Genomic DNA, 7,498 nt, shown 5'->3' on the forward strand with positions numbered 1-7,498 from the left:
GTTCAAAGCCAGCCAGAGCACAAATATCTATGAGATTGTTATCTTCAATTAACCACCATAAAACCAGAAGTGGTGCTTTGGCTCAAGTGGTAGAGCCTTAACTTTGAGCCAAAGAGCTTAGGGACAGAGCCCAGGCCCAGAATTGAAGCCTCATGACTGACAAAAAAATAAAAATAAAAGCCAAGCCAGACACCAGTGGTTCACACCTGTAATCCTAGCTACACAATAGGCTGAGATCTGAGCATCTCAGTTCAAAGCCAGCCCAGGCAGCAAAGGTTGCAAAGGTTATGAGACACTTACCTGCAGCTCACAACCAAAAAAGTCAAAAGTGGTACTATAGCTCAGGTTGTAGAGCACTAGACTTAAGCAAAAGAGCTGAGGGACAGCACCTAGGTCCCAAGTTCAAGCTCCAGGACTGACACAAAAATGAAACAGTCAGCAAAACCCAAACTCTAACTTTTCTGAGGACTGCTGCAGAAGACTTGACTGGACTCCTTGAGGGGAGAGGAGGATAGGAAACATCTGCCAAAGGGCCAGCACCTGGAGTACCTGGAAGGAGACTGAACAAGGGATGTCCTTCTGAAAAAGAGCAGGTACATTTCCTTCCTTCCTGTGCCTCTTTCACAAGGTCACCCAGTGATGACCCTATCTCTACACAACAAATACAGAGGAGACACCTACAGACCATACAGTTTATTTTTCTGCCATCACTTGTTCCAGACACAGATCAAAAGTGATTTGAGGCTTCACAACCTGTTTAAGTAGGAGACTCTAGAAAGCAAAAGGGAAGAAGCAGTGCTCAGGGAGAGAAGGAAAAGGTGTGTGGCAATTTCTACCAAGCCCAGAGCCAAGTGTCCAGGTCACGGCATGATCTTGACCGTGGTGGAACCCAAAGCTTAGACAGAATGACCTCAGTCCCCGTTAGCCATTGTATGATCTGGAAGCAAGTTGCTGATCCTAGCACAAATGTGACCATCTGGGTTCCTCACCACAAACCAGTGCTTTGAGGGTGAGCACGGCAAATAGTTCTCCTATTATTTCAGGATGTTTATGCAGATGCTTGCTGTGGGGAAACATCTGCACGTGAGCAAATCATTTCATGTATCTCTTGTCCAAATACAGATGCAGCAGTCACACTAACCCATGACAGGGTTCACTCATTCAAAACAGTTCTTCAGTAGCTACAACACCACTGGGCAGATACTCCCTGAACCTCTGCTACATCCCCCACTGACAGGGCTTGGATTGTGGATCTGGCCTGGCACCAAGGCAGACTTTAGTCTCAAGGGGCTTGCTGAGGTCCTACAGGGCACTTAAAATGGGTACCTGATTGCTAATTAGGCATATAGGAACTTCTTCAGATCATAACAGGCACATGATCCTGCCTCAGATAGTAAAGTTAAAGGTTATTTTTAACAACTAAGTGGAGCTGAATATAAACAAGTGACAGCAATAGATAATTGCTGATTCGGTTTATATGCAACACTAACATGTAGCTCTGCGAGAGAATACTCTTTTTAAGAGATGTATAAACTGGGCACTGGTGGCTGTAATCCTAGTTACTCAGGAGGCTGGGATCTGAGAATCGTGGTTCAAAGTCAGCCCAGGCAGAAGTCTGTCAGACTCATGTCTCCAACGAACTACCAAAACCCAAAAGTAGATCTGTGGCTCAAATGGCAGAGTGTTAGCCTTGAACACAAAAGCTCAGGGACAACTTCAAGCCCTGGAACTAACATATATACCATACTAGATTGTATAGGAGCAAAGAATTACCTCACTAAATCGTTCCATTTTTGTGTTTGAAATGTTACAGTGATGTGTTTTGCTATGTATCCCAGGTTAGCCTTGAGCTCTCTATCTCATTCTTCAGCCTCCCTCATAACATTATTTAATAGAAAACTATAGCATGGTAGATAAGCTATCACAATGTTGTATAAAAGACTAAGGTAGTATTAAGCAAAGAGCAAGTAAGGTTTGGGAGGACTAGAATACTGAATACTGCAGTTTGTGAGTGCTTCAAACACCAGATGAGATTTGCTTCCACAAAGCTACAATGTAAGTCAAAACACAGAATAGATATTTTTGAGGAGGTCAAAGAACAGCCGGAAAGTTTGTATGTATCCTAGTGTTAAATTCCCACCCCTAACAGACAAAGGATGAATTTTATCTTTTCTCACTTGCTGTGGGGGAGGGGCAAGTTGCAATCCCAAGTCTCAATTTACTCATCTGTAAAGTGGGTATAGCACACTATTAGCCCTTCTTTGAATGTGGCTAATGTGGGGTTCTAAGGCCCTAAAATATGAAGTCTCTGCATAATGAACAGTATTCTCTTTACTTGCTCTTTGAAGAACAGAGGTGTTTAGCCCTCTCTGGGCTTCTAAGATTAGCACATTTAGCCCAAATCCTCTCATGCCTCCACCACACCAACCTTTAGCCACAGCCAACGTTCTCCACCAAGACAGCATATTTGTTCTTTAGCAGTGAAAAGTAGAAGACCAGGCTCATGGCTGGAAAGCAAACAGATTTTTTTTTGGGGGGGGGGATTGGCAAGTGGAGAGAAAAGAGACACACCCCAATTATAGGCAGAAAACAATGAGGACTATCTGGCTGCTCCTTGTAGTTCCTGGGAAAGGACCTCTATAACTACAACCAGTTATAGCCCTTAAGCTTATTTATACCAAAGTGTCATTGATTAGTATCATGCTAATTATGGAAAGAAAGTCAAAGTCAAAGCTCAGGGCCTGAAGAGTGCAGGCATAAAAATGATGTCATAATTTTATATAGGTATGCTTAATAAACTATGGCTTTCAAATGCCACAGAAAGCTAGCCTACCGCAATATCTGCCTCCCTGCTCCAAAATAAGAGAGTAAAACTAGAATTGATTGAGATGATTTCATTGCAGTCGTTCTATTTAAAAAGCCAATATTCAAGTCAATGGTGGAAAGAGGCTTTCCCACAAAATAATATCCAAACACCAGCAGTCAGTCCCTCTACTATCACATCATAGACAACATTCCCCTTCTCCCTGGGCTGGAGGACAGAGTGAGTGGTTTGCAGGTTGACCCAGGCTAATCTGGATCAGTTCCAGCATTTTGTCAACATTATCTCTGGGAATCCTGGTGGACAGGCACTTTCAGAAGCCAGGAGGCTCCAGTGGGGGCCATAGATGATCATACAAAACACTATTTCCCATAGCCATGGCTCCGACATTTTCCCTTTTCCCATCTCTAAAATCAGTGTCTGGGTTGGGGGGAGTGGGAGGACTGAACCTCAGACTTTAGGAAAGTAACTACAAAAATCAAAATTGCCACTGGACAGGACCAGCTGACCAGGAGGCCCTAATAGACACATCTCTCCACCTGGAGAACGCTAGGTCTCTGCACAATTAAAGTCTCAGGATAATCAATGGAGGTTGGTTGTTCTGGGGATTCTAAGTCCACCTGTTGGGTTCACTGTCTCTGGGATGGGACTAGCAGAAAGAGGACACCCAAATGTGGAGGGCCAAGTAGCCTCTAACATTTTCCCATGGGATCTGCCTACAAGGAGGTTTGCTTAGTGATTTCATTTTTCACGCCAACCACTTTAGGTTGTGGTGAGCAGGCCAGAGTGACAGCAAGAGAGCCGGCACACCACTCCAAGCTCTGCAGGGCCCTAGCAAACGCTTCCAGATGAAAACTCTTTCCGCTTTAAGAGCGCAGGCCTCAGAATAAGCAATGTGGAAGGAGGCACACGTTCACCCTGGTTTCAACTCACCTCTTCTCCATCCTGTAAAGTTCCTTCCCAGCTCTCCCAGTGAAGCTGGCCGGGAATGAAACGAACCCCACCTGCTCCATGGGCAGGGGGTGGAGAGGAAGATAACCCGGTCGGCTGCGCACAGACTGCCAGCCAGACGCCAGGTTTCCCCAGGGCCATCCAGGCAATGACCAGGACAAGCAGGCAGCGAGGAACCCCAGCACCGTTTCCGGGGTGCTCCTGGGCCTGGCGTGAGCTGAACTGCTGCCCCCACCCCCGGCCGCGACACAGAAAGGACAGTGGCCACAAGCCTCCGTCTCAGCCTGGGTCACAGCCGGCAGCCAGCCAGGCCATTAACATTTGGCCCAACTTAACTTCCTGTTATCAAGGAGGGAGGGGACCCAAGGGAGGAGAAAAGGCACCCAGTGAAAGAACATGAGAGAATGAAGCCCCTACGTCCTGGGAAGCCAAGTTTGGGAACGATCTTTCTGCCCGGAGAGCGGAGACCCGGCGGCTGGCGCGTGGCGCCCACGCCGCGCTGACGTGCAGGGTTTCCTGGGGTTAGAATGGCAGGGTCTGGGGGTTGTGGGCGGGGTAAGAGGGAGCTCGGGCTACCAGCCGGAGGCTCTGAACATTACATTCCATTTTATTTATTTTTTTTTTTTGAGACAGGCAAGGGCTGCTCAGGGCTCCACCGGCAGCGCCGCTTGCCCCATGGAGTGGGTGCTCCGGAGATGCCGCAGCCGCACCTGACCCTTCCGGGCGCGGGACAGGGCTCAGAGTCCAGCCCGAGCTGGTAAGGTCCCCATCCATGCCCGTCCTCCCCACAGCCCACACCTTCCCCACCTTACCGAAAGTCTCGTGTGCTACCGCGACTCGGATCCGCGCCCGCTTCCGCCTCAGTCTGAGGAAGCAGCGGGCTAGAAGCCGCCCGGCGCTTGAGGTGCCGGGAAGCGCGAGCGAGGCCGCCCAGCGCAGGCTTAGCCCGCCCGGCGTCTGCAGTTCTGTGCGGTGCGGTGGACAGAGCTGGGATACGCCCCCCACTGGTGGCTCAGCCAATGACTTGGCATCCGGGGGCGAAGACACGCCCCCTTCCCGGAACGCATAGCCAATGGTCGTGCGGCCCGGAGCCCACCCCAGTGCCCGCTCCGCCCCCGTGGGGCCGGCTGTCACCGCTTGCTGTCCCTGGCGCACGTGGGCAGAAGCCCAGCCCAGAGCACAGGGAGCGGCCAGCCGCTCCCACCCAGACCAGCGAGCGAGCGCAGGTCGGAGACCAGCCGAGGGACGCTGGGAGCGGGTGTGGTGGCTCTGCGAGATTAAAATCCCAGTGTGGCATTCTGGTGCCAAGGGAAAGACAGGGCTGGGCCTAGGCAGCTGGAAAGCAGGCCTCATCATCTGTTTTTGGACATGAGGGAGCAGCATAGGACGTCCAGTGATGATTTCTAGTAGGCCCAATAGACTTCCTCACTTGCTCTGATTTGTTGTTGCTGCTGCTGCTACCAGGGCTTCAATTAAGGGCCTGGATGCTGTCCCTTACCTTTTTTTTTTCTCTCAAGGATGGCACCCTACCACTTGATGGAGGCACCACACCACTTCTAAGTTTTTGCTAGTTAATTGGGGATTAACAGTCTTGCAGATCTTTCTGCCCCAGCTGGCTTTTAATCACCATCATCAGCTCTCAGCTTCCAAAATAAAGGTGTGAGCTACAGGTGCCCAAAGACCTGCTATGCTTTGTGACCATCCCCAAGCATCAGCAAACTGTCCTGCTAACAAATAGGCCCTCACTTGGACTGACCTTGCATTGGCTACAAAGTTTTATGGGAAGAGGGATGGTGTAGCAGGTCACCTGTGTTACATTGGTCAAATCCTTTCTTGACTGTCAGGTGGCTATCTTAATCTCTGTTCCCCCACTTTCCTGAGTCGCCTTATTCTCTATAGCCCCACAGAGCACACCATTCATAGAAAAAAAAAAAACAGCACAGACAAATAGAGTCCGAGGAGGGTTACAAAGTACTTTGTGGACTATGGGTATTGCCAACATCTGTGCAGAAGGTACTGGTAGCAGCAGTCAGGTACATAGGATCCACATGACTGACTCACCACTGGGACTTGAGGCTCATCACGGGGCTTGGCCTGATGGAAGAATCAATAAATGTTCTTGGAACTGAGCTGACCCAGAGTGAGGAAAACAAGCAGGTCTGGGCAGGGAACAACCAGCACTGTGGCTCCAGGCTATTGGAATTCCCCAGTATCAGCCCACCTTGTGGAGAGACCATATTTGCTCTCCAGGCAGGCGAATAGAGCAGTTTACCTCCTGCAACATGGGGCCAAAGTTTTCTTCTGTTCCTTATATGAGATCCTGTTTCTGCCCTGTGTGTTTTATTGGGAAACTGCCTACCTAACAGCCCTCTCAGCCTCCTTACAAATATCCCCCTGTACCTGTTCCTGCCCAGTTTGTATGCCTTATTCAGCAGACTCTACCTGTGACCCCAGTTGATGCACTATCCTCCACACATCACCTCAGGCCAGAATCCTGAGGTTTCTTTAACCCACCTCTTTCATAGATATGGAAACTGAAATCAGTGATATATCAGTGACCGATTGTATCACAAATACATTCTGTCAAGGTCACATCATGTGAGTCTTGCCAAAATCCAAAAGCTTAGACACTGTGTTTGGTGCCTTTACAATCATGCCCATGCTGGGACACCAGACAGGTCAGATCTGGCCTTAAAAGAACTGCTCTGGGCCTGGTCCTCTGTTAGTCCATGCAAGCATCCCATGGTGCTCAGATCTAGATATATAAAGGAGAGGAGACTTTTCAGACCTGGCCCTGCTTATTTTTAGGGTTATGAAAGAAACTTAAGACCATGAGGAGCTGTAGGAAACCCATTACCTCTGTCCACAGCTTGCATTGACTGGAGAAGGCCTATGGCATTATCCCAGATGTGACAGCCAAGTTAGGGATGAAGGTGGAGGCAGAGTCATTTATTCATGTGATAAACCCCACTAAGAACTAAATGTGATTCCTGTACAGCAGCAGATGAAGAATCAGGAGTACATGATGCTATGGGAGTTGCAGAATTTTTTCCTTTTTTTAAATTTCAATTGCCTTATCTACAGTGCAAAATGTTCTCCTTTCAGATAAAAGAAATCTAACGTTATTCCAGAAAGACTTTGGGACAAACAAATTTAACAGAGATTGCATTACTCAGTGCAGAAGTTTCTAACAGCTCAAAACTAAGAACTTGCCAATGCATTCCCAAATTGTTTGCCTCTTCTCTCCTCTATTACTCCCAAATCCCAAACTTTACACATGAGGGCTCAGGTAGAAGGCTCTTGTTAGGTAGATCTGGGGACTAGGTTTTTCTTTGGAAACAGGGCAAGCTGGGAACTGATGAGGGATAACTGGATAGACTTCTTGGGGCTCCTCAGAAACTCAGGCAGGCCACCCTTGCTGACCATCCCCCTGGGGTAGGAGGTTGAGAAGAATGGGTGCAGAATGTCTCAAGTCAAAGCAGTTACTATGTGACGTACTACTAGACTAAGATTGTTTCTGAGAACCTTAAGTTGAATTTGAAACCTCAGCTCTTAAAGATTGAGCCATATTAGGATGGACCTTGGAGGAAATATTATGTAGCCCTTAACAGAACGAATGTGTACCCAGAAACAGGAAGGCACTTATGAGGGTCTTGAACATGTGAGTGAGTGCCAGGTCTCCCATCGTATGCTAGGCAAACTCAACTTCCTGATACAGCAGTGTCA

At 48.4% G+C, this 7,498-nt stretch overlaps 1 protein-coding gene across 4 annotated transcripts in view; it reads right to left on the minus strand.

Annotated features, from left to right (window-relative positions):
* Positions 1–4,599, minus strand: part of Mical2 (microtubule associated monooxygenase, calponin and LIM domain containing 2) — a 197,967-nt gene extending 193,368 nt beyond the window's left edge. For all 4 annotated transcript variants that reach the window (XR_016538076.1, XM_090348142.1, XM_090348140.1 and 1 more), the window contains exon 1: positions 4,585–4,599. The gene's annotated coding sequence lies outside the window, so the exon portion shown is untranslated. The remainder of the gene's footprint in view (positions 1–4,584) is intronic.
* Between the last annotated feature and the right edge of the window lie 2,899 nt (positions 4,600–7,498).

This window comes from Megascapheus bottae, chromosome 16 (genome assembly GCF_031878675.1).
Source record: "Megascapheus bottae isolate mThoBot1 chromosome 16, mThoBot2.hap1, whole genome shotgun sequence".
Classification (NCBI taxonomy): domain Eukaryota; kingdom Metazoa; phylum Chordata; class Mammalia; order Rodentia; family Geomyidae; genus Megascapheus; species Megascapheus bottae.